This window comes from Macaca fascicularis, chromosome 10, assembly GCF_037993035.2.
Source record: "Macaca fascicularis isolate 582-1 chromosome 10, T2T-MFA8v1.1".
Classification (NCBI taxonomy): Eukaryota; Metazoa; Chordata; class Mammalia; order Primates; family Cercopithecidae; genus Macaca; species Macaca fascicularis.
Window position 1 is genome coordinate 97,370,003 of NC_088384.1, and position 24,902 is coordinate 97,394,904.

The following is a 24,902-nucleotide window of genomic DNA, read 5'->3' on the forward strand; positions in this document are numbered from 1 at the left end:
ATTTTTATTTGTGTCAACAGAAATAAAAAAATTCATTTGTTAAAATCTAATACCTATTCTTAATTTTAAAATTCTAAAACTAATAGTAAAGGTACATTTTCTTACCCTGATTGAGTACCTATTTACTGAACCAAATATCAATTATACTTCAAGGGAAAAAACAAGCTACGCAGTCATTAAAAGTAAGCACAAAATAAGCATTTTATAATCACTGTTAATACAGTATCAGAAGTTCCTTCCAACAAAAAGCAACATAAAAATGAATGAGACACAAATACAATAAAGGCAGATGTTATATATACTTTTTTTTAATATAACACCTTTGTAAACTTACAAAACCCAAAGGAATCACTTAAATCGTTATAATATTTTTTTTTGTTTTTTTGAAACGGAGTTTCGTTTTTGTTGCCCAGGCTGGAGCACAACGGCACAAACCCGGCTCACCACAACCTCCGCCTCCCGGGTTCAAGCGATTCTCCTGCCTCAGCCTCCTGAATAGCTGGGATTACAGGCAGGCACCACGCAAGGCTAATTTTGTATTTTTAGTAGAGATGGGGTTTCTCCATGTTGGTCAGGCTGGTCTCAAACTTCCGACCTCAGGTGATCCGCCTGCCTTGGCCTCCCAAAGTGCTGGGATTACAGGCATGAGCCACCGCCCCCAGCCATTATGATAAATTTCAAGTGATCACAGTCATCATCAATATGGAAAAACTTACAGTACTCCTGGTCCTCAAGCTTGAGTGCACATGAAATTCGTTGGGCAGCTTTTTAAATGTTAATGTCCACAGCGCCCCAAGATAAATTGTCTCAGAGTCTCTGAGGGTGAGACCAGGAATTAGAGATTTATAAAGCTTCTGAGGTGATTTTAATGTTCAGCCAAGTAGAGATGCCCACTACTATATACTTAATTACCTACATAGCCTTAAAAATACAAAGTAAAAAAGTATTACTATTAACCATTCATGATATTCACAAATGGGTAGAGAAAGATTGCCATAAGGAACAAATGTTCAAAAGAAGAAACCTGAGAGAAGACACAGTTAGCTCCTGTACAAACATCGCTAGTCCACTGCAGTTTAGGCAAAAAGGTGGGCAATTAATACCAGAACCAGTGGAGGGGGACAAGACCCATGGCCACAACACAACAATGGCAGCGATAGACAATTATTCTCTTTCCAAGTGTTAATGGGGTAGGAGGCATGCGTGAGGATTTGATAGAGGCTGAGGTACTCTAGGATTACCTGCATAGCTGTATGAGGTCATATGTAAGATAAATTTCTAGAAATGCTATATTAAACTGCTGAGTCAGACGGTAGGTGCCTCTAAAAGTGAAAGATTAATTTTAAAAGACCTTAAAGGTGAAACAGAAAAAGCGTGATGTGTAGAATAAACATCATACTTCATAGGTAGAAGCAGAGTGGCAAAAATGAGATAAGCTGTAGTCAAGATGGTTCAGTGTCACCAGGTAGTAGGTACAGAGACTGACATATAAGAAAACTCTCAGTGATTCCAGTTTGACTTTGACCTTCCCATTAACCTTCCTCCACTGCAACCTCCAATCATATGCAATGTCCCCATCCTACCAGTTATCAAATTCAAATTCAATAGGCATTTCTAGGGCCCACCTGTTTCCTCTACCTTGACCATGATATTCTTCTTTCAGGTCACGTCTCACCTGAACCACTCTAACTCTTTTTGTTAACCTCCCAATCTTTTTTTTTTTTTTTTTTTTTTTTTTTAAAGACAGAATCTCACCCTGTTGCCCAGGCTGGAGTGCCGTGGCATGATCTTGGATCACCGAACCTCCGCCTCGTGGGTTCAAGTAATTCTCACACCCTCCCAAGTAGCTGGGATTACAGGCGCCTGCCACCATGCCTGATAATTTTTTTTTTGTATTTTTAGTACAGATGGGGTTTCACCATACTGGTCAGGCTGGTCTTGCACTCCTGACCTCAAAAGATCCACCTGCCTCGGCCTCCCAAAGTGCTGGGATTACAGGCGTAAGCCACCGCGCCTAGCCTAAACCTCCCAATTAATTACCATCCATAGCTTTCCTAGACATTTGTTTAATATTTTATGTCTTTTTTTAGTATAAATATCTGATCTGCCATTTATATTCCTAAAGTGGCTCTAAATTACCTTCTAGATCAAAGAGCTATCTTTGACAATGATTTTTAAGCCCTGCTGTTTATCAGACTTTTAACATCCAGTTTAAGATACTTCCTCCACAATTTTTTCCCTGTTAATCATTTTCAATCCAATCACATGATCTCCAAATCTTCTTAATCCTCCTAACATAAGCATGCTTCATTCATTCACTCAACAAATACTTACTGAGCATCTATTGTCCAGCACTGGTTTAGATTCTGGGGATAATCTTGCCCTCAAAGAGGAGTTCAGGCAGGGAAGGTACTGGGTGTGAAGGGAAGGCAGGGAGACAGCCAATCAAATTTATCTACAGTGGCTGGATGGTGATAAATGCTATAGAAAAAACAGAGAAGGATAGAGTGATTCCAGGGTATGGTAAGGTATCATTTTCAGTTGAGGGTACCATAGAAGGCATCTTTGGAGCAGAAACCTGAAGAAGGAGAGCAGTTGTCATTTGGCTATCTGGGAGAAGATGATTCCAGGCAGAGGGAACAAGAACAATAGCTCCAAAGCAGGAATATTTCTGGGCAGACCGAAGCATGGCCAGGAGACCAGTGTGATGAAGCAGTCAGTATGAGAGTGAGCACTAGGAGATGTGTACACAAGAAACTTAGGACATTTTTAGTTTAGAGGATTGATATATAAAGCCACTAAACAGTTTCACTCAATTTTAAGACTCAAAGTTAAATAACGATCAAGGAAGAATACCCAAGATTACACCTGCAGCAATCCATTACTGAAGCATAGGGAAGGTGCCCACCACAAGACAAAGTTCCAGAAGTTACACTTGTGGGAAAATGCCCACGGGCTGGTGGTCCCCAGGCTTGTGAAGGAGAAGAAAGAGATGTTGCCATGGAGTTGTCTAAGGAAGTTGTACAGAACTTCCAGCATCACATATCATCAATGACTCTGCCTCCATTTCTTTCACTCCTTCTAAAATTTTTTATTCAGCTTACTGGAGAAAGTTTCTTAATAATGGAAAATAATGTAAAAGATGTGCTTTATTTAAAAAGCTTACTAGGGCATATCTATTTCATCAAGTGAAGGCTATGTCTACTTACAATGATTATTTGCTAGTGTGCTTTGTTTTCCATATGAAGTTTAGCATTAAGAAAAGGTTTTCCTGGTTTAAATTTTCATATGTTTTGTAACTGCTTTTTAATAGTATATTGTGAATATATGCCCATCATTAAATACACTAGATTTTTTTTTAAGGTATCCTATTCCACATATCCCAGAGATGTGTGTAGTGCCACATATATTGTAACCTGAGAATATGGCTTGAATAATTGGTATTCAAATTAGTTTTCTAGTTTTTCAAGTCAATCAAGTGTAAGTTCTGCACTCAGACTAAAAGCTGACACTTTGACTCACCCTGTACATCACCGAGACACAACACAGGATACTCTTATGATCTCAGTGGTCAACCTATAACAGATTCCTATCAAATGATTGAAGAAATCATCTAAGTTGTAGATTCAATGCAGATTTTTAGATTAATCCAAAAAAGAATGATTTGATGAAAGAGTTCAGCAATAAAAAACAAGGGAGGAGAAAATAATGTTTAATAGCAATGCAAAGATTAAATATAATTATAAAGACTTATGCATTACAAAGTTGCGGTAATTGATGTAGCAAGAAACTTGGGAAAACTGACAAGCATGTTATTTACCCGGGAAACATACTTTTTCCTTACTTCATTGTTTTCTCCAGTTTTCCTCTTCACTTTATGCAGTCCCACAAGCATCTTTAAAAGGTTGCATGTTGCTTCTGCAGTTGCATTTCAGTCCTATAAAAGAAGCAGCGCATCATCACTTCATGAGAAAACATTTCAGGAGGCTGAGTTATCCAATCTCATTAGTCTCCTTTCCTAATTCATTTACACCAGAACTATACATAAACAGAACAACCAGCGAGACAAGGGCAAAAAGAGATTATCGAAATACAAACTAGCAATTTGAAACTATTAAAATTTCTAGTAGAAACTAGAACACAGAAATAAAGCAAACTCATTGGTCTCTGATAACAGATCAGGACAAAATCTGTAATTTTAACGCTCTTTCCACCAATGAGTTTCCATCTCTCTCTCCTAGCTAAGTTTGAGATAGCTTGGCAGAAATATTAACAGATGTGTTGCTTTATAACTTCAAGAATGTGCTATTTTCTGATGTTCTTCCATTTGGGTTTTCCTGGTATGGATTCTAGAAGTACAAAAATGGCTCAGACTGTGAGTTCCAGGCCAAGGAACTGTTTTCATCTCTGTCTCTAACCATTACCCCTGTATTTCATCATGGGCACTTTCGGTGAATGAATGAGACAGTAACTATGTTTCCAACAGACAACCAGAGATGCTTCATGGGAAACAGTTGAAAAACCACTACTTTTGAGTTCTTATTTCTTACTTGAAGAATTCTCTTTGGTTGAGATGCTCATTAGCAGTAAAATGGTCCCAAAGTGAGTATACCAGAAGGTCTCAGAACTTCCAACAGACGTCTAGGCATTGGTACACTACACTATTGTACCATGACTATGAGCATCTATGAGTGTACACAGGTTTCCCCCTCAAAAAAAAAAAAACAAAAAAAAAAAAAAAAAAAAAAAAAACCCTCACCAAAGTGACTTCTTAACTTCTTAACACCATCGTCTTATGTCTTTAACATACACACATCTAGCTTTACACTGCATCAGGGATTGTTCTAAGAGCTTTAAGTACATTAATCCAATCCTTACAATGACCCTATGAAGTTGATTCTATATTCTAATCACCCAGATGAGGAAACTTAATAGGTAAATTACCCAAAGAAAAGCATTATGTTAAGGCTGGGTACGGTGGCTCACGTCTGTAATCCCAGCACTTTGGGAGGCCGAGGCGGGCAGATCACAAGGTCAGGAGTTCGAGACCAGCCTGACCAACATGGTGAAACCCCATCTCAACTAAAAATACAAAATTTAGCCAGGCATAGTGGTGCATGCCTGTAATCCCAGCTACTCAGGAGGTTGAGGCAGAAGAATTACTTGAAACCGGGAGGCAGAGGTTGCAGTGAGCCAAGATCGCACCACTGCACTTCAGGCTGGGCAACAGAACGAAACTCCATCCAAAAAAAAAAAAAAAAAAAGGCCAGGCACAATGGCTTACACCTGTAATCCTAGCACTTTGGGAGGCCGAGGCGGGCAGATCACGAGGTCAGGAGGTTGAGACCATCCTGACTAACATGGTGAAATCCTGTCTCTATTAAAAATACAAAAAAATCATCCAGGTGTGGTGGCGGGCACCTGTAGTCCCAGCTACTCGGGAGGCTGAGGCAGGAGAATGGCACGAACCCGGGAGGTGGAGCTTACAGTGAGCTGAGATCACACCACTGCACTCCAGCCGGGGCGACAGAGCAAGATTCCCTCTCAAAAAAATTAAAAAGGATTATGCACGATGCTGCTGTTCATAGCCAGGGGTGCCTGGGCAAATATAATTGTGCAGTAAGCTACAGTGTCACCCATCTATTTCACTTTTTCTACTTCTGTCCTGGTATGCCTAAAGTAGCTCAATGTCTAGTTGAATTAGCTCTTGAAAATTTATCCTTATTAATAATTTACTGAAAAACAACTTCTAATTCTCTCTAACTTAAACCTCATCTTTGCTTATTTTTTGAAAATTATCCTCTGGGAGGCTGAGAAAGAAGACTGCTTGAGGCCAGGAGTTCAAGACCAACCTGGGCACCAGAGTGAGACAGACCACAGTCTCTACAAAAGTTGTTTTGTTTCTTGTTTTTTGTTTTTGATACAGAGTCTCCCTCTGTCCCCCAGGCTGGAGTGCAATGGCGCTATCTCAGCTCACTGCAACCTCCGCCTCCCAGGTTCAAGCAATTCTCCTGCCTCAACTTCCCGAGTAGCTGGGACTACAGGTACACACCACCATACCCAGCTAATTTTTGTATTTTTAGTAGAGACAGGGTTTCACCATGTTGGCCAGATGGTCTCAATCTCTTGACCTTGTGATCCGCCCGCCTCAGCCTCCAAAAGTGTTGGGATCACAGGCGTGAGCCACAGTGCCCGGCCTACAAAAGTTTCTTTAGAAAAATAGTCGGCATGACAGATATTTTCCTATGCTTGCCAGATCCCTTCTAACTTTAAAAATTGCAACACCCTTACTCAACCAAGGCATTAGAGTTCAGTTGATTGGTTGATTCAGATGATGCCAAAAACCATGAGTGCAATCCACTATAAACCAGTTAGCTTTGTTTGCTTCACATCTACAGATTTTTAGTCTGGATGGCATATTTTGGATCATAAGAGGAAGCAGGTAGGAGTGTGGAAGACAACATTTGCTGGAGAAACAAGTCTCCAAAAACAGCACTGACTGCGGGCCAGAAGCAACAGTCTCATTCATAAAGAAAAGCTTCATAATAATTGGCAAAACACTTCTAGCTTTCTGAGTAAGAAGCTCTTCTCAGATCCTTTGCCAGACTATAGCCTAAAGCTCCTCCTTCAAAAAACAAAACAGATGAGATAAAAATAAAAAATTAATGTTTTCCATTTTTGCACAGGCTCTGCTTGACTGATCTGAATACAATTTTCTTATTCCTGACACCAAGGCCACTGACAAAAAAAAATTTTTGAAATGATTTTAGAAAGTATCACAAAAATCTCTAGCAGTATAGCATACAAAATCACCAGAAAAACTTGACTGCAATTTCGTAAGTATGTCTTAGATTCTTTTTACAATTCCTTTAAATTTTCATAAAACCAAAAAATTATTCCATCTCCAAATAAAGTTATTTTAAACAAGCTTTTTCAAATTAAATGAAGGAAACAATATCAGACCAATGTGGTCTGATAAATTTTAAAAAAAATCCAGACCTACTCAAGGTAGAAGCTTTACCAGTTTCAACAAATAAAAATGAAAAAGTGAAACTATATTCCTTAATTGTTAGTTTAGGGAGAAACCTACTTGGGATCATCTGTCTTCATGTTTTCCTGTCCAGAGCTGGAAAGAACTTCCCAATGTACAAAGCACATGGGTTCCAACAGTCACAAGGTAACTATGACAGCAAAGCTACAGTTATCTGTGAGATCACAGAAACTATATGATGTAATTTTAAAAGTTGAAAATTCACAAAAAAAGTTGAAAATTCACATAATATTAACCATTTTAAATGTACAATTCAGTGACATTTAGCACATTCACAATATTGTGCAACCATTACATCTACCTAGCTCCAAAATACTTTCATCACCCCAAAATGAACCTTGTATTCATTAAGCAGTCACTCCTATTCCTCCTCCTCCTACTCCTCCTCCTCCAGCTCCTGACAACCACTAATATGCTTTATGTCTCCATAAAATTACCTCTTGTGGAGATTTCATATAAATGCAATCAAACAATATGTGACCTTTTGGGTTGGCTTTCTTTCACTCTGCATAATGTTTCAAAGTTCATCTACATTGTAGCATGCATCAGTACTTCATTCCTATTTATGGCTGAAAAATATTCCACTGTATAGATGCACATCTTGCTCATCCATTCATTCACTGACAGACATTTGGGTTGTTTCCATCTTTTCGCTATTGTGAATAGTGTTGCCATGAACATGAGTGTACAAGTAGTTATCTGAATACCTGTTTTCAATTACTGGCTATATAACCAGGAGTGGAATTGCTGGGTCATATGGTAATTCTATATGGAATTCTATGAGGAACTACTGTTTTTCACAGTGGCTTCACCATTTTACTTTCCCAACAGCAAAGTACAAGGTTCTAATTTCTCCACATCCTCATCGATGCTTATAATTTTCTGTTTTTGTTTTTAAAGTATGGCCATCTTAGTGGGTGTGAAATGGTCTATCATTGTGGCTTTGATTTGCATTTCCTTAATGACCAAAGACCCAGGAAATCTTTTCATATGTTTCTTGGCCATTTACATATCTTTAGAAAATGTCTATTCAAGTCCCTTCCCCATATTTTCATTGGGTTATCTTTTCTGTTGTTCAGTTGTTTAAAAAAAAAAAAAAAAACTCTTAACAGATTTGCAGATATCTCCTCCCATTCTGCAGGTTGCCTTTCCACTTACTTGACAGTGTCCTTTGCTGCAAAATTTTAACATTTGATGCAGTCCAATTTGTCTATTTTTTTTTTCTTTCGTTGCTTGTGCTTTTGGTGTCATTTCTAAGAATCCATTACCAAATCCAAGGTCATGAAGATTTACCCTTATGTTTTCTTCTAAGAGTTTATAGTCTTACCTCTTACAATTAGTTCTTTGGTCCACTCCACTTTGAGTTAATTTTAGTATGTGTGGGGTCCAACTTCACTCTTTTGCATGTAGATATCCAGTTGTACCTGCACCATTTGTTAAAGAGATTGTCCTTTCCCCAATGAATCATCTTGGCACTGCTCTCAAAGATCACAGATATATGGGTTTATTTCTGGACTCTCAGTTTTATTCCACTGATCTATATGTCTATTCTTATGCCTACACCTATTTTGATTATTGTAGCTTTGTAGTATCTTTTGAAACTGGGAAGCATGAATACTCCAACTTTGTTTTTCTTTTTCAAGATTGTTTTGACTATTCAGGTCCCCTGCAGTTCTATATGAATTTTAGGATCAGCTTTCCTATTTCTGCAAAAATAGCTACTGGAATTTTGGTCGAGATTGCACTGAATCTTTACATCACTTTGAGTAGTATTGTCATCTTTATAATATTAAGTCTTCTAATCCATGGATGTCTTTCCATTCTATGATGTAATTTTAAGGTTATCTTAAAACATCCTTGATAAGGTGATACACTAATTTCTTTAGTTGTCTGTATCTCTATGGTAATTTACTAATATCCCAGAGTATGTCACAAATATGAAGTTTACACTTGCCACTGGTAATCCAAAATTCATATTCCAGAGAATGAGTGTAAATTATGTAGTGTCTTACTATTTCATTTGCTTTGGCCTATGGAAAAGGTCAGAACTTAAGGATTTTCATTTTCCTGACTTATAATTAAGTTTCATTATCTTCAGTTCCCAGTAGAGGAAGAGAGACGCATGAAGCTTATTTGTTCACTGATAAGAGTTAAGTTGTTTAACAGACTTCACAGAATGGTATCAGGGACTCTTTCATGTAGTTTAAATCCCCCCAAATTGATTATGTAACATTAGCTACTTCGACAAAGATTTTGCTCACAGAAGCTTGAGAGTCAGAGCTTAAAGTATCAACTATAATTGGACAGGGTGTCAGTTGGAGAGGAAGGCTTTTACAAGTCTTTTCTTTAAAATTTTTTGGCTAAAGTCTGTGAGAGAACAATCACTTGACATTATAAAGGTAACTTGAGCTGGATACAATTTGGTTTTTGCTCACACATCAAAATTAGAACTGACAATAACACAATAACCCAGGAAAAATCACTGTGGAGTTTTATAAGACTAGCAATTGCAAGGAAAGTATATATTCCCCTAAAATAAAAGTCATTTGAAACCAGTAGATTATGAGTCTGAGTGAGGGGCAGCGATTGCCTCAGTTGTGATGTTTAGTGTCAACTTTTCAAAGCTTCAGTTTGCACCTCCTTTCAATGTATAAGCTACATGAAACTCATAGTCCAAGGTGATCCAGCAACATCAGAAAGGATCTTAAGAATCAAACTGGGCCAGGCGCAGTGGCTCACGCCTGTAATTCCAGCACTTTGGGAGGCCAAGGCAGGTGGATCGACTGGGGTCAGAAGTTTGAGACCAGCCTAGCTAGCAGGGTGAAACCCTGTCTCTACTAAAAATACAAAAATTAGCAGGGCGTGGAGGTGGGCACCTGTAATTCCAGCTACTCGGGAGGGTGAAGCAGGAGAATCACTTGAACCCAGGAGGCGGAGGTTGCAGTGAGCCAAGATCGTGCCATTTGCACTCCAGCCTGGGCAACAAGAGTGAAACTCCGTCTCAAAAAAAAAAAAGAAAAGAAAAGAAAAGAAACTGTTTATAAATACCTTCAGTCAGAAAATACCATCTGTTGAAATAAACAACCACCAAATCCTAGGAAAAAGAAATACAATTCCATGTATTTTGCCACCTATAATGAAACTAAAAGCAATAAAAATATCATCTGGCAGGTGCTCGGGGTCAGTGCTTTGGCAGAGCATGTTAGCTAATGTAAAATTTGAATTTCTGAGTCAATGTTTATTTTTTGTTTTCACCAGAAAGTTTAAGTTGAAGAGGGCAAGGGAAAAAAAAATAGGCCCAGGCAAGAAATGGGGGCCAGAAGGTAACCAGGTAAAAACCTGATGCAGTGACACAACAGAGAGACAACAGTCCAGTGATGAGGAGAACTGGGTTAGGATGGACATAGGGTAGACTCTTGCTGGCTGAGTCCGATGCCAAGCAATCAGCACAGTGAGCAAGGCTGGTTAGCATAACATCCATAGGAGACTCACTCTCATGGCATGAGTTTTGCCACAAATTCTTCCAGAACTGGAAAGCCCTTCTAACACGGCAGGTGGAGAGGGCTTCCTGTTCTTTGGTCTTACACCACTGCCTAATGAGGGTCCTATCTTCAGGGCCCACACAATTTCCCATCTTCTAAGAGTGTCTTCAACAAGCTAACTGAATGACTGTACTTCTCCCTCTCCATTTCTTCAGCTCTAGTTGCACTCAGTTAACCTGAACTCTGTGTGAAGATTCAGAGGACAGAAGAAGTACAAAAAATAAAAATAAATTTACAAAAACACCAAACAAACAAAAATTCAGAGGATGGGCTGGATACAGAGGCAGTGTCCGAGGAAACAGGATAAAGGCCACATTCTCTTTGGTTGGTGGTGGCATAGAGGAAAATGAACTCTACAAGGAATGAGACAGGAGAGGAGGTGCTGTGCCCTGTCTGTCACAGAAAGAGGCATCCTGGGCCTCTCAAACCCAGAGCTCAGAATTCCTGCTCTTACGGAGTGTGCTCAATACCTGAATGTATTATAGCCACTTGAGTCTGGGGGATTTTTTTGGTTTTCCAGTTATCAAGTATATCCCCCAATCCCACCCTTAAGAGTCTGTTTTCCTTTTTTTTTTTTTTTTTTTTTTTTAAACTGTAGCTCATGTTGGAAAAGCAGTTAGGGAAGTACTTTAAGAGTATATCCTAGTACTCCTTAGCCTGAAGCCTCTGCAGAAGGAAGCCCAGATAAGGCACTTCAGGGACATTTGCTGCAAGGCTGCTGGGGAGAGGAAGTGCCCCTCCTCACTCTCAGTATAGTCAAGGCTCAGCGTTTTCAGTAACCTCTCTGTCTCAAAGCAACTGCTGTGATTTGATCCAATGTGGTAGTGGCTCTCTTGGTCTCTAATTGGGTACCCTGAGCTCTCTCAATGCTTAGCTTTTTTTTTTTTTTCTTTCTGTAAAGGGAGTTTTCAATTTGCAGGCCTGTCGTTCTGTGCCCAAGATCTGAACTCTTGAGGCGTCCGCCTGGGACTTGGCGGGCTCACTTTAGTTTTGTTTTCTGTTCTCTTTGTGGTGGTCTTAGTTATAAGCGCCTGGAAACCAGCCCTTAACTGCAGGGCAAATGCTTGCTTCACAAGCCCTGCTAGACAGAAAAAAGGAGAAAGAAAGCACACTGGGGTTTATGACATAGCTACAAACTACCCCCAATTTTTAAATAGACAAAACCTGGACACATCCTACATATCTGTCAGCATAAGAATAGATTTTAAAAATTGTGATATTCATACAATGGAATACTACTCAGCAATAAAAAAGAATACATTTCTGATACACATGTCATGGATGAATCTCCAAAGCATGGTAAGCAAAAGAAGTTAGATAGAAAATAAAATGTGGAGTTCTAGAAAAGATAAAATTTATGGTGGTAAAAATCACAATAGAATGATGAAGACAGACAAGACAGCATAAGGAGGAAACTTTTCTAGAGTGGCAAAAATGTTCTGTATACTGATTGGGGGTGGTGTTTATATAAGTATAAACATTTGACAAAAACGTATATAAACTAACCAGGCAAGGTGGGGTGTACTTGTAGTCCCAGTTGCTTGGGAGGCTAAAGCAGGAGGATTGCTAGAGCCCAGGAGTTTAAGGTCAGCCTGGACAACATAGCAAGACTCTATCTCTTAAAAAAGGAAACTAACTTATTCAACTATATACTTTTTTTAAATGACACAAACATTTTTGTAACATTTTTTAAATGGCACAAAGCCAGTTTTCCATCATGTTGCATCTATGTGGCTAGTATTTTGAGAAAAGGGTATATTTTTAAAGTATTTGATGTACTCAAATATACCTCTTTAAACAAACAGTTAAATCTCTTTAAGGTAGTATGTAAATTTATACTGAGTTCAATTAATTCTTAATACTTAATTACACAGAGAATTCTCTCAAATTTCTCCTGCCCTACCCTCCATGTTATTTTTATTTATTTATTTTTTTTTTTTTGGGACAGGGTCTCGCTCTATCGCCCAGGTTGGAGTGCAGTGGTGCTATCTTGGCTTACGGCAAGCTCCGCCTTCCGGGTTCACACCATTCTCTTGCCTCAGCCTCCCAAGTAGCTGGGACTACAGGCACCCGCCACCACGCCTAGCTAATTTTTTGTATTTTTAGTAGAGACAGGGTTTCACCGTGTTAGCCAGGATGGTCTCGAGCTTCTGACCTCGTGATCCACACACCTTGGCCTCCCAAAGTGCTGAGATTACAGGCGTGAGCCACCGCGCCCGGCCCCCTCCATGTTAAATATTTTAAACATGTTTTAAAAGCATAAAGAATAGTGTAAGGGATGGAAAGATTAATTTTAGTGTGGAAAAAAAAACTCCCCTGATTACAAGAGCAATACACTTTCAATATAAGCAAACTGGAAAATACAAAGGAGTAGAGAAGATTATAGCTAGGGGAGGCTGGGTGTGGTGGCTTATACCTGGGATTGCACTTTGGGAGGCCGAGGTGGGCGAATTACTTGAGGCCAGGAATTCGAGACTAGCCTGGCCAACATGGTGAAACTACATCTGTACTAAAAATACAAAAATTAGCTGGGTGTTGGGGGTTAACACTTGTAGTCCCAGCTACTCAGGAAGCTGAGGCAGGAGAACTGCATGAACTAGGGAGGCAGAGGTTGCAGTGAGCAGAGATTGTGCCACTGTAACTCCAGCCCGGTCGACAGAGAGAGACCCTGTCTTGAAGAAAAATAAAATAAAAAGATTATAGCTGGGGGAAAGCTTATATAACCCAAAAAATATCCACTACCAAAAGATAAGCACCGTCAACATTCTGATGCACACACATGTGCACACACACAATTTTAACCATACTGGGATCATACTGCACATATTGGTATTTTTTTGTACTTAAATATGGGTCTGATAAACATCTCTCATGTTATTGAGCATTCTTTGCATCTTTTATTACTACTGAGGTTAAACCTTTTCATGTGATTACTGGCCATTCATATTTCTTTGTGGAACAGCTTGGCAATTTAAAAAATAATACCAATATTTTCCTGAATATACTTATTGTAGATATACAGAAAATACAGAAGACTATAAGACTATAGAGGAAAAAGTGCACATAATTCAAATCATAGAAACAATCACTACTGCTAATTTTTACTGTTGCCCAGGTTGGAGTGCAGCGGTGCAATCTCAGTTCACTGCAACCTTCGCCTCCTGGGTTCAAGCAATTCTCCTGCCTCAGTCTCCTGAGTAGCTGGAACTACAAGCGCCCACCACCATGCTGGCTAATTTTAGTATTTTTAGTAGAGACGGGGTTTCACCATATTGGCCAGGCTGATCTTGAACTCCTGACCTTGTGATCCTCCCGCTTTGGCCTCCCAAAGTGCTGGGATTACAGATGTGAGCCACCTTGCCCGATCTCTCTGCAGTTTTTAAACAGAATATTCTAGATAAATCTGTTTTACAGTATATATTTTTTTCACCTAGCATCATTATATAAGCATTTTCCCTATGACATTAAAATCGTTTTAAATATTTATTTTTGTTAACTTCATTTTGTTTAATTTTGTTAGCTGCATAGATGTACCATAATTTGTACCATAATTTAGCAATTATCCAGTGTCAGGCATTTGGATGTGTTTGGTTTTTGTTTTTATTTATTTTTATTTTTATATTTTTTTTGAGACAGAGTCTCGCTCTGTTGCCCAGGATGGAGTGCAGTGGTACGATCTGGGTTAACTGCAAGCTCCGCCTCCCAGGTTCATGCCATTCTCCTGGTTCAGCCTCCCAAGTAGCTGGGACTACAGGTGCTTGCCACCACACCCAGCTAATTTTTTGTATTTTTAGTAGAGACAGGGTTTCACTGTGCTAGCCAGGATGGTCTCGATCTCCTGACCTCGTGATCTGCCTGCTTCAGCCTCCCAAAGTGCTGGGATTACAGGCGTTAGCCACCACGCCCTGCCTGTTTTTATTTATTTTATAACATCTTTGTAAATAAATTATTGTCTTCACCCATGATTACTTCCTTGGGATAGACTGCCAGAATTTGAATCCTGGGTCAAAGAGGATGGAAGTTTTAAAGGCCCATATTGCCAAACTGCACTGAGTATTGTACCACTTTGCATTCCACAAGAAGTATATAAGAATGTCTATACTTCTACATCCTTGTTAGCATTAAATTCTCTTTCTCATATATAATCCTCACCCCTTATATACTCCCCACCACAACCTCCGCTCCACACACACACACAAAAACACACTTCACTAATTTGATACGTGAAAAATGGTATCTTACAACTTTAAATGCTTTTTTTTTTTTTAACTAATAGAATGAAGTAGTTTTTCATTTGGTTAAACCACCTCAAGTTCCTCTTCTGTAACTCCTTGAATTCAGCTCAACTCCTTGAATGTCTGATACTATTCAGAAGTAACCAAAAAGTATTTGAGGACTTCTTGCTCATCATAAATAATGATTAACTTAGAATGTACTTCTCCTGTCTCTTAAAATCACCAATATAAAAGACTACTTTTAAAAATATATATATTATAAAAATACAAGAGTAATAAGTTCACAGCAGCACAGGATAAACAGGAAAGATACCATCAGAAGAGCCTGAGGACTTCTGGGCCAAAGGGAGGGGAAATGCCATCAGGACTGACTGAATGACAGCAATACTAAGACGTAAAGGAAACTGCAACTTGAACCAAGCAAAAGAAGGAAACTCTAAAACTGTGAATATAACCATAGAACCCCTAGGGGAGAACAAACTCAAATTCAGACATAAGGGAAGCTGGATGTAGAAGCAGAAGTGAGCCCAGGACTGTCAGGAGAATAATTAGAGGCCTATGGAACAGCTGCATCCTCCAGTCTTCTCAGAAAGGCTAAGCTGTGAGAACAGCTCTCTATAATAAAGTGGAGGATCAGCTGTGGGGGAACCACCCACATAGGTGCTGGGACTACAGAACGAAGAAACAGCACCACACATGACAACGCACACACCCGCCTAGAAGGCAGCTGACTGAATCCCTGGAGGTATATCCCTGGTAGCAGGACCAGCACTCCTGTACTCTGAATTTACTTCCGGAAGAATAATTCCCACTTGTGCTGAGAAAACCCACTACAGTTACCACTCTGATCACACAATCAAAAAGTTCTCAATCCTGGACGCACATCAGAATCATCTGCTAAGCTTTTTAGAAATATCAATTGCCTGGGCCCCACCACGATCCAATTGAATCAGTATTTACAGAGGGAAGAGAGGCCCAGGCATTTGTATTTAAATATTCTTCAGATAATTTAATGTGCCATTAAGTAATAACAAATAAAAATAGCCAAGGAAGCAGAAAATAATTGTAGTATTCTCTGAAAGATCTATTAAGATATCATTTCAAAGATCTATGGAGATACTAAGGGAGAGGAATAATACTAAAAAGTTATTACTGGGGAATAAAAAACAAAGCTACTTTTTGTTTTGTTTTTGTTTTTTTAAGTAGAGATGGGGTTTTACCATGTTGGCCAGGCTGGTCTCAAACTCCTGACCTCAAGTGATCCAACCACCTCAGCCTCCCAAAGGGCTGGGATTATAGGCATGAGCCACTGCACCGGGCCAAAAAAGTTTTTTCATCCTTCAACAGAGGTCTGAATAGCAAAAGGGGCATAACCAAAGACAAAAGCAGTGATTTACAAGATCAAACTGACGAATTCTCCCAAACCAAGAAACGGGAAATGAGAGGGGAAAGGAGGATAAATCTAGATGATCCAATATATGTCTAACCTTTGTTTTAAAGGAGAGGATAGAGGAAAAGAAATTACCAAAGAAATAGGACCAAATAGATCTGAGTTAAAGAGATCCGAGCATTTGGTTGAAAGGGTCTGCCAAGTTTACATGGCGTATAACGATATTGAAAAAAACTACCTAAATATAGCTTGGTGAAATTTTTAAATTACAAAATAAAACTGAAATCTAGGAACATGCTACAGGTAGGAAGCATGCTAACTGTAACAAAAGGAAAATTGTATTTGCACCAGACTTCTCATCTGTAATTTCAGATGCTAAAACACAAATGAAACAATTTCTACGAAGTTTAAAAGGAAAACTAACTTTAAGCATAGACTCTCATATTACCTAAAACTGTTACTTAAGTATGAAGGCAAAATAAAGTTACCTGGGGATATACAACTGCTCTATGAAGTTCACCACTGTGTTCTTTGGGGGAAAGTAGGAAGAGACTCAAAGGTGTACTGTAGCAAATTAAATTTGAATCCAAGAAATAAAAGATTTGGAATACAAGAAGCAGAGCTGAACAAAAAAAAAAAAAAGGCTTAAAACTCTACTCCACAATTATCGATAAAATAGACACTAGGTGAAGTGCAACTGCTAATAAGAATTATTGAAACAAAAAAGATAATGTCGAAAATTAATGAGAAACTTTGAAAAATAGCTGGGAGTAGGAAAGAGTAGTAGACAAAAAATCTTTTCTTATTTGTGGAAGAACCAAAGACGGTAATTAAATTTTGATGCTTACAGAGAAAGTTCAGTTCAAATAAAAGGATGACTTCCTCCAGGAACTGGAAGGATGATGGTGAATGGAGGTGAGTGCAACATGAGGTTAATTAGTCCACAGCCACATCACATATCACCTTGCAAACAGTGACGGGTGTTTAAACATTTTATCCTAAGAGAAATGGTAAGCCATTTAAAAGTTTTAAGCAGGGGAGTAACATAACTGACTTACGTTTCCAAAAAGATCACTTTGGCTGAAAGTAGAGTAGATGGGAGTGAGTAGCAGCTGAGAGAGAAGGCAGAAGGCTATTGCAGAAGTCCTGGGCTATGATGACAGTGGCCCACGTTAGGGTGCTGGCAGTGAAGATGGGTTCCCTAATGTGTTACAGGTAGAATCGATAGTCCTTCTGGTGGATTGGGCGTGAGGGACAGAGTTGTTAAGGATGACTCCCAGGTTCCTGACTTTAACAACTAAATCCATAAAGGTGTCTTTTACCTCAAGATGAAGAAGACCAGAAAATAAACACATCAGCAAGCTGCCAAAAAATTATTAAGTACCCTTTCAGTGCTTGAGCTCTAGAATAATTTTTCATTTAAATTCTAGACCCTGGCCGGGCATGAGATCCCAGACTTTGGGAGGCCGAGGCAGGCGGATCACGAGGTCAGGCAATCAAGACCATTCTGGCTAACACAGGGAAACCCCAACTACTAAAAATACAAAAAATTAGCCGGGCGTGGTGGCGGGCGCCTGTAGTCCCAGCTGCTCAGGAGGCTGAGGCAGGAGAAAGGCGTGAACCCAGGAGGTGGAGGTTGCAGTAAGCTGAGATCACACCACTGCACTCCAGCCTGGGCAACAGTGCAAGACTCCATCTCAAAAAAAAAAAAAAATCTAGATCCTGTGGTATGCTGCAAATGCCAAAGGCAATCACATAACTTCTCACCTTCTCTACCAAGTAACAATCTTCCTTAAGCACATATTTCTATGCATATTTAACACTATAGAAGTAATGTTTTAGAGGTCCATTAGACACAATTCATCTTTTTTTTTCTTTTTTTGGGGGGCAAAGTCTACCTCTATCACCAGGCTACAGTGCAGTGGCACGATCTCAGCTCACTGCAACCTCCGCCTCCTGGGTTCATGCCATTCTCCTGCCTCAGCCTCCCGAGCAGCTGGGACTACAGGCATCCACCACCATGCCCGGCTAATTTTTTGTATTTTTAGTAAACGGGGTTTCAACCTCTGCCCCCCGGGTTCAAGCGACTCTCCTGCCTCTCCTCCTGAGTAGCTTGGATTACAGGCATGCACCACTACGCCTGGCTAATTTTTTGTATTTTTAGTAGAGATGACGTTTCACCACGTTAGGTGGGCTGTTCTCGAACTCCTGACCTTGTGATCCACCTGCCTCGGCCTCCCAAAGTGCTGGGATTACAAGTGTAAGCCACCACACTCAGCCCACAATTCATCTTTTGATGCCTCTAGTGAAGTCCACCTTTAAATGATGGCCAGGGCCGGGCGCGGTAGCTCAAGCCTGTAATCCCAACACTTTGGGAGGCCGAGATGGGCGGATCACGAGGTCAGGAGATCGAGACCATCCTGGCTAACACGCTGAAACCCCGTCTCTACTAAAAGATACAAAAATATAGCCGGGCGAGGTGGCGGGCGCCTGTAGTCCCAGCTACTCGGGAGGCTGAGGCAGGAGAATGGCGTGAACCCGGGAGGCAGAGCTTGCAGTGAGCTGAGATCCAGCCACTGCACTCCAGCCTGGGCAACAGAGCGAGACTCCGTGTCAAAAAGAAAAAAAAAAGAAAAGAAATAAATGATGGCCAAATATCAAGTCTAAAACCCAAGTACATTGCATGAAGTTAAACTGGGCAAATAAGGAATCGAATAAAATATACGACATCTCATGACTATTTCTAACATTTCCTAAAGATGATTATTTTGATCAGCTAGAGACTGGTACATGTAATAACACTAAAAATTCACTGCATAACCAAAGGCTTTCACAGCTCTTTATTGTTTTATTTATTTATTTTTGGAGACAGGGTCTTGCTCTGTTGCCCAGTCTAGAGTGCAGTGGCGCGATCTTGGCTCACTGCCACCTCCATCTCCTGGGTTCAAGCCATTCTTATGTCTCAGCCTCTCAAGTAGCTGGCATTACAGGCATGCCCCACCATGCCCAGCTAGTTTTTGTATTTTTAGTAGAGACAGGGTTTTTTGCTATGTTGCCCAGGCTGGTCTTGAACTACTGAACTCAGATGATCTGCCCACCTTGGCCTCCCAAAATACTAGTATTACAGGTGTGAGCCACCGTGCCTGGCCTCACAACTCTTTAGACATCACATCAAGGTGCACATGTGCGTGCATTCACATGCCAGAGATTTTCTATACCCTGGAAATGAGAGCCCTCTCCTCCACATCTGTCCAGCTGTGGTAGAGCTTCCCAAAGTCCATAATGCAGGGTTTCAGCTCTCCACTAACTATGCAGTTGAATGACTTCCTATAAAAACAAGGTCACACACCACTAAGGGTAAAAGCAAGTGTATTTCCTAGGGAGGCAATCACTGAACATTAATATCACTTTTATTGGGCCAGGTGGGGTGGTTCATGCCTGTAATCCCAGCACTTTAGGAGGCTGAGGCAGGCGGATCACGAGGGTCAGGAGATTGAGACCATCCTGGCTAATATGGTGAAACCCCGTCTCTACTAAAAATACAAAAAATTATCCAGGCATGGTGGCAGGCATCTGTATCCCAGTTACTCGGGAGGCTGAGGCAGTAGGATGGCGCAAACCCCAGAGGCGGAGCTTGCAGTGAGCTGAGATTGTGCCACTGCACTCCAGCCTAGGCAACAGAGTAAGACTCTGTCTTTAAAAAAAAAAAAAAATCACTTTTATCTACGGTCACTGTGAGTCAAAGACAAACATGAGGATCACATTCTCCAGTCTCCAACCTAGACTGTCCAGAACCCAGCTCCTCTTAGGAACAGTACATGGATAGTTACTTTCAAAATGTCTTGAGTGGAGAGAAGATGAAGAGAGAAGAGAAAACCTTTTTATTCTCTGTACTTCTGTATCTTTCGGATGGTACAAGTATTAATATATATGTATTGTATATTATTTATGTAATTTTAAAAAGGAAAAATAGACTATTAAACAAAAATCTCTTTTTCTCAAACCTTTGTGATAGAATGAGTCAGTGTCCCCAGAGTAATGAGAAAATTGCACTTGCTTCGTAATGTTTCAGTTACCAGATAAGGAATGCCTATTACTTAATTACTTAAGAAGGAATACAGCTGTTGATCAAATAAATGAATTTATAAACACTTGGGTATTTACAAGGTACCAAGCAGCATGCCATCCTAGACTCTCTCCCCTTCTCAGGACACTCACTTTGCTTGATCTCCTATTCTCCAATTGCTTCAAGTCCCATCTTACATGCCAACTATCCCCAAAGCCAGCTTTCTCTCACCACAGAGCAAGCTGCCCATTAGACATCTGCTCTTGGATGGCCCACTACCCCCTAGGCTCAACATGTCCCAAACCAGAATCATCATCTCCTCCCTTAGGCCTGACTCGTCCCCTATGTTGCCCATCTCAGTGTATACCCAAGTGCCCAACCGCTCACCTTCCACCAGCTTCCAACAATGGCCAGTTCTCCACTTCCTAAATCTTCAATCTGTCTGTTGGTCCATACAGTTATATATTTTCTCAAAGGACTAGCCCTTCTCATCAAGACCCCAGCCTTGACGCTCTCTGCAATCATTTTCCTCACTGTTCCAGGTTTAATCTTTCTCACTAAAAATCTGATTGCTCTCATCCTGGAAAGTTTTTGGGAGCCTTTAATCAAAACCTTGGCATCAAATCTAGGGATGTTATGATCTGGATCTAAACCTTTATCACCTCTCCAGCCTCATCCTCCACCAAGCTAACCACCCCTCTTTTCCCAAGCTACATCCTACCCCACTACACTGCGTGCTCTCACTAGCTATGCTTCATTACTTTAGGGTCCTAGATACAAGCATTCACTTGCCTCCCCTTACTATTTGGTTCATCTTTCTTCCTCCATGTACTTCCTCTCCCATCCTTTGACTTGGTACACTCTTCCTGGTCCTTCAGGTTTCAGCATAAACACTTCTTTCTCTAAGAAGTTTTCCCTAACTACCCTTGCTTCTCCCCACTCCAAACACTGGGTTGATGGTCCTTCTGCTTGCCATTCTGTTTTACCCCTCTCATGGAACCTAACATGCTGAACTGTAATTTCTTTTTATTCCTCTATATCCTCACTAGACTGTAAATTACTTGAGGCGAAGGGTTCTGTCTGCCACTCTTCTCCATGGAAGGCATTTACATCACTATCAGTATATGAATGCCAGCTTACAGAATAAGCATCTCTGGACAAATCATTTACTTACTGAAGTCATTTCAATAGAACCCTGACCTTTAAGGCTAAATACTCAGATTCCAGAGGAAATAATACTAATATGGGTGTTAGAAGCCTGTCTTCTAGATGTTGCTGTTATCACCTGTGTGGCCTTGGACACGTCAGTTAACCTATTTGAGCCTCTGTTTCCTTGTTTATAAAATGAGGGAGTTGAACTAGTTCATTAAAATCTCTTTCATTTATAAAATTCTATAATACTAAATGCAGCTGGCATCATTGTCAAGTTATTTTCAAGAGAAGTCCAGTTTAATTTAGTGTATCAATAAACTGATACCATTTAGCAAAATAATCAAAACTGGGTAGAAGAAGGGATAAAACAGTGTAGCAGTTAGAAGCATGAATTCTAGGGTCAAACCTTCCCAAGTTCTCATTTTAGCCATGCTGTTCACTAGCCGGTGTTATCTTGGCTGTACTACTTAATAACTAGTGTTAACATCACAGAGTTACTCAACTTTCACAGCATCAGTTTCTTCATTTGTAAAAGAGAAAGAACAATAGTGCCTTTCACACAGAACTATTGAGGATTAAATGAGATGATACATACAAAAGGTTGAGCATTGTATGCCTAGTACAGAGTAAATGATCAATAAATGCTGTTATCATTTTAAACTATCAGCGAAGAGTTCTTACATTGACTAAGATGAGAAAAATTATAATAGCATCAGAGTAGTAGTCACTGTTGAGAATGCACTTTTTGCATACTTGTAAAGTCTCTTTTCAATTAAAAATGCAAAAAATTATAAAGACAAATAGAAAACACACTCATTCCCATTACCCAAAATTAGCCACTTATTATTGAAAACATTTAAAAAAACTTTCAGAAAGATGGCTACTGTCAAGTTTATGGATTGTATCATCGCTGCCTGACTCCTAATCCTTCCTTCTGCATTCATTTTTCATACTTCCTAAGGGGTTTTTAAGCGATGGTCAGTGGATGAAAAACTTCAGTCTTTGAAAAAAGCCATTTCACTCACACTCTTGAATGATAGTTAGCTTGAGATCTAGTGATAGTTTAACTTGATATCACACTATTGCATGACAATTTATTCTTAGTTGAGTTTTTTCCTCAAAGCACTTTGTTCCATTGTCTTTCAGCCATGATTGCTGCTGTTGAAAAGTCTTCTGTAAGTCATACTTATTACAGTCAAGATTCCTTGTAATTCTCACATGAGAACTGTTGGAACGTTGCTACTCTTTCCCTCTCTCTATTCTTTTATCTCTGCTCAAAACCCTCCAATGGCTTCCCATTTCAGAGTAGAAACAAAAATCCTTTCCATGGGCTAAAAGCCCTGTGTGATCTATCTTCCCCACTCCCATTACTCTATAACGTCATCTCTTCTCTTCTCCCCTTGATTACTCCACACCTCTGGTAATCACAGAGTTTTGTTCTGTGTCCCCACCCAAATCTCATCCCGAATTGTAATTCCCACATGTCAAAGGAGGGACCAGGTGGGAGGTGACTGGATATGGGGGTGGTTTCTCCATGCTGTTCTCATGATAGTGAGGGAGTTCTCCCATGAGACTTGATTATTTAAAAGTGGCAGTTTCCCCTGAACTCTCTCTCTCTCCTGCCACCTTGTGAAGATGGTGCCTGCTTCCCCTTCCACCATGACTGTAAGTTGAGGCCTCCTCAGCCATGCAGAACTGTGAATTAATTAAACTGCTTTTTTTTTTTTATAAATTACCCAGTCTCAGGTAGTATCTTTATAGCAGTATAAGAATAGACTAATACACGTGAACTCTGTGCTATTCCTCAAACATGCTGCTGACTTGAGGCCTTTCACTTACTATTCATTCTGATTTGAATGAATAACAGGAATCAATCATTTATCCCAGGAATCCATACTTGTTCCCTTTATCTTCCTCAGAACTCTGCTTAAACATTACTGTTCAGAGAGGCCTCCCCTGACTACACCACCCAAAGTAGCAGTCAGACTCCCATTCTATCATTCTCTATTCCCTTATTCTGCTCTATTTTTCTTTACAGCATGTATTACCATTTGACACACTGTATTTGTTTATAATATGTCCTACCTTCTGTGTTAGGCAGGCTCTAAGATGGCCCCTAATGATCTCTGCCTCCTAGTATTCATGCTTTTGTGAAACCTCATCTCCTTGAGTGTAGGCCAGACTTATTGACTCACTTCTAACAAATACAGCAGATATGATGAAACGTCACTTCCAAGATTAAGTCATATAAAGACCATGACTTCCGTCCTGGGTTCTGTCTCTTACTTTCTCTTGGATCATGCCCCAAGGGGAAGCCAATACCAAGTCATGAGGCATCCCTATAGATGGGCACTGATGGTGAGAGACTGAGGCCTAGCAACAACCACGTGAGTAAGCTTGGTAGTGGGGCCATCCCTTTTCTGAATCAATCCTTTAGATGGGACTGCAACTCCAACCTACAACTTGACTGCAAACTCTTGAGACTGTGAGCCAGAGGCACCCATTAAGCCCTGCTCAGATTCCCAACCCATTCCTGTTACATAATAGGTATTTGTTGTTTTAAGATGCTACTTTGAGTCATTTATTATGTAGCAATAGACAATATACTCTCATGTGTAATATAAAATATCATGGGATGTACTAAGAAAGACACAACTCTATATCCACTGTGATGATACAACCAGCCTTTTAAAATCAAATGTGGAGTAAAGCAAGGACTTCATTTCATTATTTATTTTTGAGACAGGGTCTCACCTTATTGCTCAGGCTGAAGTGTAGTGGCACGATCTCAGCTCACTGCAACCTCCACCTCCTGGGCTCAAGCAATCCTCCCCACTTTAGCCTTCCAGGACTAAAGGCATATGCCATCACACCTGGCTAATTTTTGTATTTTTTGTACAGATGGGGTTTTGCCATGGTGCTCAGGCTGGTCTTGAATTCATGGCCTCAAGCAATCCACCCACCTTGGCCTCCCAAAGTGGTGGAATTACAGGTGTGCGCCACTGTGCCCAGCCTTTGACTTTAGAGCCACTCATTCATGAATTTGAAATCTCCATGCTGGTAGTGACTTTTTGCTGAATACTATCATTCCTTTTGCCTAGAAAAGTGACAGGCACGACAGTCACTTAATAAATATCTGCTAAATGAACACATGGTTAAAAATTATATTCTATAATGTTTATTACAAATTTAGAAAATGAAAAGATCTTGAGATGTTTCCCTAGGCAATGCCAAAATTTATTTGAAGGGCAACACACTGGTGGTGCACAGGCAGAAACCGGCCTGCAGAAGACAAATCTTAGCTAGCCAGAACGACATTTTGAAAAAAATTGTAATGACAAATAGGACCCAAAAGTTTGCCATATGTAACTACCACTCTTGTCTTATAACTAACAAATTCCTACCTTTATATTATACGCCTATGACCCCAGTCTATAGTTAGTCATTCTCCATCACTAGAGGTGTT

General features: G+C 40.0%; 1 protein-coding gene across 43 annotated transcripts in view; it reads right to left on the bottom strand.

Annotated features, from left to right (window-relative positions):
• Positions 1–24,902, bottom strand: part of ZHX3 (zinc fingers and homeoboxes 3) — a 154,167-nt gene that overhangs the window by 80,930 nt on the left and 48,335 nt on the right. For 19 of the 43 annotated variants that reach the window (XM_074005339.1, XM_065523144.2, XM_074005331.1 and 16 more), the window contains exon 2: positions 3,834–3,937. The exons of 2 other annotated variants lie outside the window; for them this stretch is intronic. The gene's annotated coding sequence lies outside the window, so the exon portion shown is untranslated. Of the gene's footprint in view, positions 1–2,334; positions 2,482–3,820; positions 3,938–24,902 lie in introns of all 43 variants that reach the window. 22 more of the 43 variants (XM_074005343.1, XM_065523147.2, XM_074005333.1 and 19 more) reach the window with 4 other exon arrangements.